This window comes from Oncorhynchus mykiss, chromosome 3 (genome assembly GCF_057628025.1).
Source record: "Oncorhynchus mykiss isolate SJ-2025 chromosome 3, ASM5762802v1, whole genome shotgun sequence".
Classification (NCBI taxonomy): domain Eukaryota; kingdom Metazoa; phylum Chordata; class Actinopteri; order Salmoniformes; family Salmonidae; genus Oncorhynchus; species Oncorhynchus mykiss.
This window is the reverse complement of record NC_143024.1, coordinates 78137040-78145866: the sequence shown is the minus strand read 5'-3', so window position 1 is coordinate 78145866 and position 8827 is coordinate 78137040.

Here is an 8827-nt window from a genome sequence, read left to right as displayed (position 1 = left end):
CCCTTCGCAGCATAATAGAACATGTGGAGGAGATGAGGGAGAGGATGACGGTGATTTGGCCAGTGGTGAGAGAGCACATGGCCCAGGCGCATATATAACTGGGGGGGCCAAACCACGAGAGTTCCAACCCGGTGAAAAGGTCTTGGTGTTGATCCCTACCACGGAGAGTAAATTCCTGGCTACATGGCATGGGCACTACGACATCGTTGAGCAGGTAGGCGACGTCAACTATAAGGTCCGCCAACCGGGGCCGAGAAAACCCCTCCAGCTTTATCATGTGAATTTACAGAAGAAATGGCACGCACGCGAGGCGCTATGCATGACGTGGACACGGCCACAGCAGGGCCTGCCCTCAGTCAAAGTGGCAATGGGGGAAGATCTCAGCCCGACCCAACAACAAGAGCTCAGAGAGTTGGGCCAGCGGAATACGGCCGTGTTCTCTGAGGTGCCGGGGCGCACAGGCCTCGTGGAACATCAGATCCGCACCCTTCCGGGAGAAAAAGTGTGTAAACGGCCATACCGGATACCAGAAGCCCGGAGGGTGGCGGTCCAGCTGGAGGAGTCACACAGTTTGAGTTTGAGTTTATTTTTTATTTTTACAGGGACAGTGCACATTAATCAACGTTTCAGTAAAAGTGCCAGTTTTAACCAGCCGGCTAATTTTCAACCGCAGTCCCTGGGCAGGTTATTAAAAACAATTACAATATAGACAATAGCAGCATAGAACAAGCAAGACATAGCAACATAGGACAAGCAAGACGTAGCATACAGACAGAGCAACATAAAACAAAAAGCAGCAAGACAAAATTCATAAAAGCAACAAAGTGTTTGGTGAGTGGTCTAGCCCCATAGTGCTGGTTCCGAAACCGGACGGAACCGTCCGCTTCTGTAATGACTTCCGGGGCCTGAACGAGGTCAGTAAGTTTGATGCCTACCCTGGGTGGACGAACTGATCAACCGCTGGGGATGACAAGACACGTCAGCACCTTGGACCTGACGAAGGGGTACTGGCAGGTGCCCCTGGCAGAAGACTGCCTTCTCCACCCCAGGGGGGCTATACCACTACCGGGTTCAGCCTTTCGGGCTCAACGGGGCCCCAGCGACCTTTCAGCGACTCATGGACCGAGTTCTGCGGCCGCACAGTGAGTACGCAGCGGCGTATCTGGATGACATAATTGTGCACAGTGGCAATTGGGAGTCACAACTGCGTAAATTACAGGCCGTGATTGATGCGCTAAGGGATGCAGGTCTGACCCCGAACCCCCACACGTGCAAGCTGGGCTATGCCGAAGTGAAGTATCTGGGATTTCAGATCGGGAGGGGAAATGTGAAACCCCAAGAAAAAGAATTGCTGCCATTAGGGGATGGCCAGTCCCCCGAACCAAGAGGCAGGTAAAGCCATTCCTGGGGTTAGCAGGCTACTACCGTAGATTCGTACCTAACTTTGCCGCAATAGCTTCTCCCCTCACAGATCTAACAAAGGCACAACTACCCCAGACGGTGCGATGGACAGAAGACACAGAGGCGGCGTTCCAGGCCCTGAAGGATGCACTGTGTTCGCACCGCGTACTCGTCACCTCGGACTTCTCAAAGAACCTCCTCATCCAGACAGACGCATCTGACACCGGGGTAAGGGCCGCTTTGTCCCAAGAGCAGGAAGGCGAGGAGCACCCCATCATGTATGTCAGTAGGAAGCTCCTCCCGAGGGAGAAGAAATACTCCATTGTCGAGAAGGAGTGCCTCGCCGTGAAGTGGGCACTCGACACTAACAAGTATTACCTCCTCGGGAGGAAGTTCCCCCTGTCCCCCTGATCACTGACCATGCCCCCCTCGTGTGGTTGGCACGAGGTAAGGACACAAATGATCGTGTCACCCGCTGGTTCCTGTCCTTACAGCGATTCTCTTTCTCTGTCATCCACAGTTCAGGGGTCCAGCACGGCAATGCGGACGCCCTATCTAGGAGGGATGCAAACAAAGCCCTGAGCATATCTCCCTCCCAGTCAGGGCTAAGGGGGGGTAATAGAGGGGAGGTACGTGAGGCGACATTGGCTTCCTCTGCTGGGAATACGAGAGCATGGCACCCTGACACAGACAACTAAGTGGAGGCAATTAGAGGAAAGTGCCAACCAGCCGTGGAGGCTAAATAAAAGGAGCACGCTGGCACACCGTGAGGGAGAAGGGGGGAGAGACAGACACCAGTTACGAGAGAGAAGAAAGACAGAGCAAAACCAGTGATTTCTTAGTAAAGTTGTTTTGTGGACTAAAGCCTCCCTGTCTCTGTGTCAATCTCTGTACGCTCAACCCTACACCCCACGGTTTACCACAATTTGTTGGATTTAGTTCCTTCTTAATGCGTTTATTAAGCCAATCAGTCCAAACTTTATATTTTTTTTTACTTTTGACTGGAACTGTACATCAGACTGGCATGAAAAATGTGGACCACACTATTTACCAAGAGAGATAACATCTATATTTTTCGTAGCTGTCTATATACCACTGCAGACCGATGCTGGCACTAAGACCGCAATCAATGAGCTGTATACGGTCATAAGCAAACAGGAAAATGTTCATCCAGAGGCGGCACTCCTAGTGGCCAGGGACTTTAACCTCTAGCGTCGAGCAATCCCGTATCCGGGAGCGTAATCATAGCCTCAAGCTCATTACCATAACGCAACGTTTCCTATTCATGAAAATCGCAAATTAAATTAAATAAATATATTGAAACACAAGCTTAGCCTTTTGTTAACACCAAATTAGGGTTAACTTAGCCCTGACTGGGAGGGAGATATGCTCAGGGCTTTGTTTGCATCCCTCCTAGATAGGGCGTCCGCATTGCCGTGCTGGACCCCTGAACTGTGGATGACAGAGAAAGAGAATCGCTGTAAGGACAGGAACCAGCGGGTGACACGGTCATTCGTGTCCTTACCTCGTGCCAACCACACGAGGGGGGCATGGTCAGTGATCAGGGGGAACTTCCTCCCGAGGAGGTAATACTTGTGGGTGTCGAGTGCCCACTTCACAGCGAGGCACCCCTTCTCGACAATGGAGTATTTCTTCTCCCTCGGGAGGAGCTTCCTACTGACATACATGATGGGGTGCTCCTCGCCTTCCTGCTCTTGGGACAAAGCGGCCCTTACCCCGGTGTCAGATGCGTCTGTCTGGATGAGGAGGTTCTTTGAGAAGTCCGAGGTGACGAGTACGCGGTGCGAACACCGTGCATCCTTCAGGGCCTGGAACGCCGCCTCTGTGTCTTCTGTCCATCGCACCGTCTGGGGTAGTTGTGCCTTTGTTAGATCTGTGAGGGGAGAAGCTATTGCGGCAAAGTTAGGTACGAATCTACGGTAGTAGCCTGCTAACCCCAGGAATGACTTTACCTGCCTCTTGGTTCGGGGGACTGGCCATCCCCTAATGGCAGCAATTTTTTTTCTTGGGGTTTCGCATTTCCCCTCCCGATCTGAAATCCCAGATACTCCACTTCGGCATAGCCCAGCTTGCACGTGTGGGGGTTCGGGGTCAGACCTGCATCCCTTAGCACATCAATCACGGCCTGTAAAAAAGTCAGAAATAGCGATATAAAAAATGCCTTACCTTTTGATGATCTTCTTCTGTTGGCACTCCAAAAGGTCTCCAGTTACATCACAAATGGTCCTTTTGTTCGATAATGTCCTTCTTTATATCCATAAAAACTCAGTTTAGCTGGCGCGCTTCAGTCAATAATCCATCCAGTTTCCCTCCATCAAAATGCATACAAAATGAATCCCAAATGTTACTAATAAACTTTTCCAAACAAGTCAAACAACACTTATAATCAAATCTTAGCTTCCCTAATAAGCAAATAAATGATCAAATTTAAGACGGAGAATAGTATGTTCATTACCGGAGATAAATAAGAAAGAACGCGCTTTCCTCCACACGCTTGGAAACACTATAGCCAAAATGTGAGCCACCTAGAAAAATTACAATTTCTGGGAAATTTTTCCAAAAACCAGCCTGAAACTCTTTCAAAGACTGTTGACATCTATTGGAAGCCCTAGGAACTGTAATCTGGGAGGACTTGGCCTTATTATTAAAGTTCTAGCCATTGAAAATAGAGGTAAATAGAGGGGGGGGATGGTTTGCCCTCAGGGTTTCGCCTGCCATATCAGTTCTGTTATACTCACAGACATAATTTTATGTGTGTTTTCCATCTAAATGATATGCATATCCTAGATTCTGGGCCTGAGTAACAGGCAGATTACTTTGGGCACGCTTTTCATCCGGACGTGAAAATACTGCCCCCTATCCCTAAGAAGTTTTAAACAGGTCAACATTCACAAGGCCGCAGGGCCAGATGGATTACAAGGATGTGTACTCCGAGCATGCGCTGACAAAATGGCAAGAGTCTTCACATTTTAAACCAGTCCCTGATTGTGAGTGTGCAATACCAGCATGTTTTAAGCAGACCCCCATAGTTCCTGTGCCCAAGAACATGAAGGTAACCTGCCTAAATGACTACCGACCTGTAGCACTCACGTCTGTAGCCATGACGTGCTTTGAAAGCTGGTCGTGGCTCACATCAACACCATTATCCCAGAAATCCTAGACCCACTCCAATTTGCATACCGCTCCAACAGATCCACAGATGATGCAATCTCTATTGCACTCAACAATGCCCTTTCCCACTATTCATTGACTAATTAATTGACTACAGCCCAGCGTTCATCACCATAGTGCCCTCAAAGCTCTCCACTAAGCTAAGGACCCTGGGACTAAACACCCGCCTCTGCAACTGTATCCTGGACTTCCTGACGGGCCGCCCCCAGGTGGTAAGGGTAGGCAACAACACGTCTGCCACGCTGATCCTCAACACTGGGGCCCCTCAGGGGTGTGTACTTAGTCCCCTCCTGTACTCCCTGATCACCCACGACTGCGTGGCCAAACATGACTCCAACACCAGCATTAAGTTTGCTGATGACACAACAGTGGTAGGCCTGATCACCAACAGTGATGAGACAGCCTATAGGGAGGAGGTCAGAGACCTGGCCATGTGGTGCCAGGACAACAACCTCTCCCTCAATGTGATCAAGACAAAGGAGATGATTATGGACTGCAGGAAAAGGAGGACCAAGCACGCCTCAATTCTCAATGACGGGGTTGTAGTGGAACAGGTTGAGAGCTTCAAGTTCCTTGGTGTCCACATCACCAACAACATATCATGGTTCAAACACACCAAAACAGTCAAAGCTTATTCCACCTCAGGAGATTGAAAAGATTTGGCATGGGTCCTCAGATCCTCAAAAGGTTCTACAGCTGCACTCTCGAGATCATCCTGACTCCAACCGCAAGGCACTACAGAGGGTAGTGCGTGCGGCCCAGTACGGGCAAGTGGTACCAGAGCGCCAAGTCTAGGTCCAAAGAGCTTCTTAACAGCTTCTACCCCCAAGCCATAAGACTCCTGAACATCTAATCAAAGGACTACCGAGACCCCTCTTTTACGCTGCTGCTACTCTGCTGTTTGTAATCTTTGCATAGTAACTCTACCTACATGTACGTATTACCCCAATTACCTTGACTAACCGGTGCCCCCGCACAGTTGACTCTGTACCGGTACCCCCTGTGCATAGCCTTGCCTGTTATTTTACTGCTGCTGTTTAATCATTTGTCACCCATTTTCTCATTTTTACTTATCTATTTTTTATTTAACACGTCTTTTTTTATTCTTAAAACTTCTTAAAGCATTGTAGTTTAAGGGCTTGTAAGTAAGCATTTCACTGGTTGTATTCGTAGAATGTGACAAATACAATTTGATTTGATTTGATTTTACATTTACTGCCTTCATGTGCTCGTCGCAAATGGAAAACGTTCAAGTCGTATTTCTGACATTATTGTGTTCAAGGGCTTTTGATGTCGGAACAACTCTCAAACCAATAATATTTCAGTCAATTAACATTGACAATATGGTCAAAAGAGCTTTTTTACCAAATGTCTATCTTTGTAAACTCAGCAAAATAAGAAACGTCCCATTTTCAGCACCCTCTCTGAACAAGGCAGTTAATCCACTGTTCCAAGGCTGTTATTGAAAATAAGAACTTGTTCTTAACTGACTTGCCTAGTTAAATAAAGGTCAAATAAAAAAATGTATGAACATGCACCTGTGGAACGGTTGTTAAGACACTAACAGCTTACAGACGGTAGGCAATTAAGGTCACAGTTATGAAAACTTAGGACACTAAAGAGGCCTTTCTACTGACTCTGAAAAACACCAAAAGAAAGATGCCCAGGGTCCCTGCTCATCTGTGTGAATGTGCCTTAGGCATGCTGCAAGGAGGCATGAGGACTGCAGATGTGGTCGGGGCAATAAATTGCAATGTCCGTACAGTGAGACACCTAAGACAGTGTTACAGGACGGACAACTGAACGTCCTCACAGTGGCATACCACGTGTAACAACACCTGCACAGGATCGGTACATCCGAACATCACACCTGCGAGACAGGTACAGGACGACAACAACAACTGCCTGAGTTACACCAGGAACGCACAATCCCTCCATCAGTACTCAGACGGTCCTCAATAGGCTGAGAGAGGCTGGACTGGGGGCTTGTAGGCCTGTTATAAGGCAGGTCCTCACCAGACATCACAGGCAACAACGTCGCCTATGGGCACAAACTCACCGTCGCTGGACCAGACAGGACTGGCAAAAAGTGCTCTTTACTGACGAGTCGTGGTTTTGTCTCACCAGGTGTGATGGTCGGATTCGCGTTTATCGTCAAAGGAATGAGTGTTACACCGAGGCGTGCGTTACACCGAGGGGGATCGATTTGGAGGTGGAGGGTCCACCATGGTCTGCGGCGGTGTGTCACAGCATCATCAGACTGAGCTTGTCATTGCAGGCAATCTCAACGCTGTGCGTTACAGGGCAGACATCCTCCTTCCTCATGTGGTACCCTTCCTGCAGGCTCATCCTGACATGACCGTCCAGCATGACAATGCCACCAGACATACTGCTTGTTCTGTGCGTGATGTCCGGCAAGACAGGAATGTCAGTGTTTTGCCATGGTCAGCGAAGAGCCCAGATCTCAGGCCCATTGAGCATGTCTGGGACCTGTTGTATCGGAGGGTGAGGGTTAGGGCCATTCCCCCCAGAAATGCCCGGGAACTTGCAGGTACCTTGGTGGAAGAGTGGGGTAACATCTCACAGCAAGAACTTAATGTACTTAATGCAGCTGTTGGCCACACCAGATACTGACTGTTACTTTTGATTTTAACCCCCCCTTTGTTCAGGGACACATTATTCAATTTCTGTTAGTCACATGTCTGTGGAACTTGTTCAGTTTATGTCTCAGTTGTTGAATCTTGTTATGTTCATACAAATACTTACACATGTTAAGTTTTCTGAAAATAAACGCAGGTGACAGTGAAATGTTGGTTTATTGTTTTGCTGAGTTTTGTTGTCAAAAATGGATTTCTTGTCATCTTTTGGTTGAACAGTGATGAAAAGTCACAATTCGGGAAAACTAAAAATTACGAGTCGGGGTGTAGTTCAATCTAACCTTCTGAAACTCGTGTTTTTAATCATTCCTGAAGGCACCATTAGGTGTGAAGGCACCATTAGGTGTGAAGGCACCATAGGTGTGAAGGCACCATAGGTGTAAGTAAAGGTGCCATTAGCAACAGATCTCAACAGGACTAGAGATAGATACGCATCACTGGTTTTAGTGCATTTCACTATGTCAACACTTTTCTTTTTATCGAATTAAAACGTGTTGGAGCACCTCTAAGATGCCTTTTGTGAGATTGTATTTCTTTTTAGATGTAAGGCATGAGTTTGCTTGTTCTGTGTTTTGTTTATGCAGAGGAAGAAACCAACATATACGTCTCTCTATTGTTTGTTAAAGCGGTGTGGAGAGTTGAGTTTGGCTTTGTGCCTGGGAGATATTGCATTTGGGGTTTCTGTGTTATATGCAAATATGTGTCTGTAGGTGATAATGGGATACATGTTGTCACAGTAACTGGAGAGGAAATGTAATGTGACATCTCCCTGGCTCTCCAGGACAGAGAGTTAGCAACCCCAGTTGTTTAACTGTTGCCTCACACTGACTCTTTGATAACCTCAAAGTCCAAAAGTAATCCCTGTCTGTCACTATCCGATTCCTTTGAAAAGAGTGCACCATTTTGTTGAAGTGTGTCCAAACAATTAGGACCCCCTTGCCCTCATCCCCCTCTCTCTCTCTTTCTCTCTTGCTCTCCCTCTTTCTTTCTCTCTGGACCTCCAATGAAACTGAACGTTTTTGCAGTGTCTCCCTTCACTTGTAATTACAAGTTGGGGTGTAGTGATTCTGAAGGCACCATTAGGTGTGAAGGAAACATTAGGTGTGAAGGCACCATTAGGTGTGAAGGCACCATTAGGTGTGTAGGCACCATTAGGTGTGAAGGCACCATTAGGTGTGAAGCCACCATTAGGTGTGTAGGCACCATTAGGTATGTTTCCTGACAGAGAGATATCCACCCTCTCTCTTTCTCTCTGGACCTCCAATGACACTGAAAGCTTTTGCAGGGTCTCCCTCCACAACCCCATCTTAACTTTTCCCCTCTTTTTTCCTTCTTCCCCATCCTCCCCTTCCCCATTCCATCTCTTCTAACACCATTTAGGAATATGCACTACTTTTAACATAATTCAGCTCATTGTCTGCCCACCCCCACCCTCTGGGGGACAAGGAGCCAAGGGAGACAGTGGTCCCCAGTGAGCCAGGTGTTCCCGCTCTGTAATGGCTGCAGCCTGGTGCCTCTGCAGCTGCCTGCCGGCCGGGACCCTTTTGTTTGACTGCCATTGTCAGTGCACGCCCCTT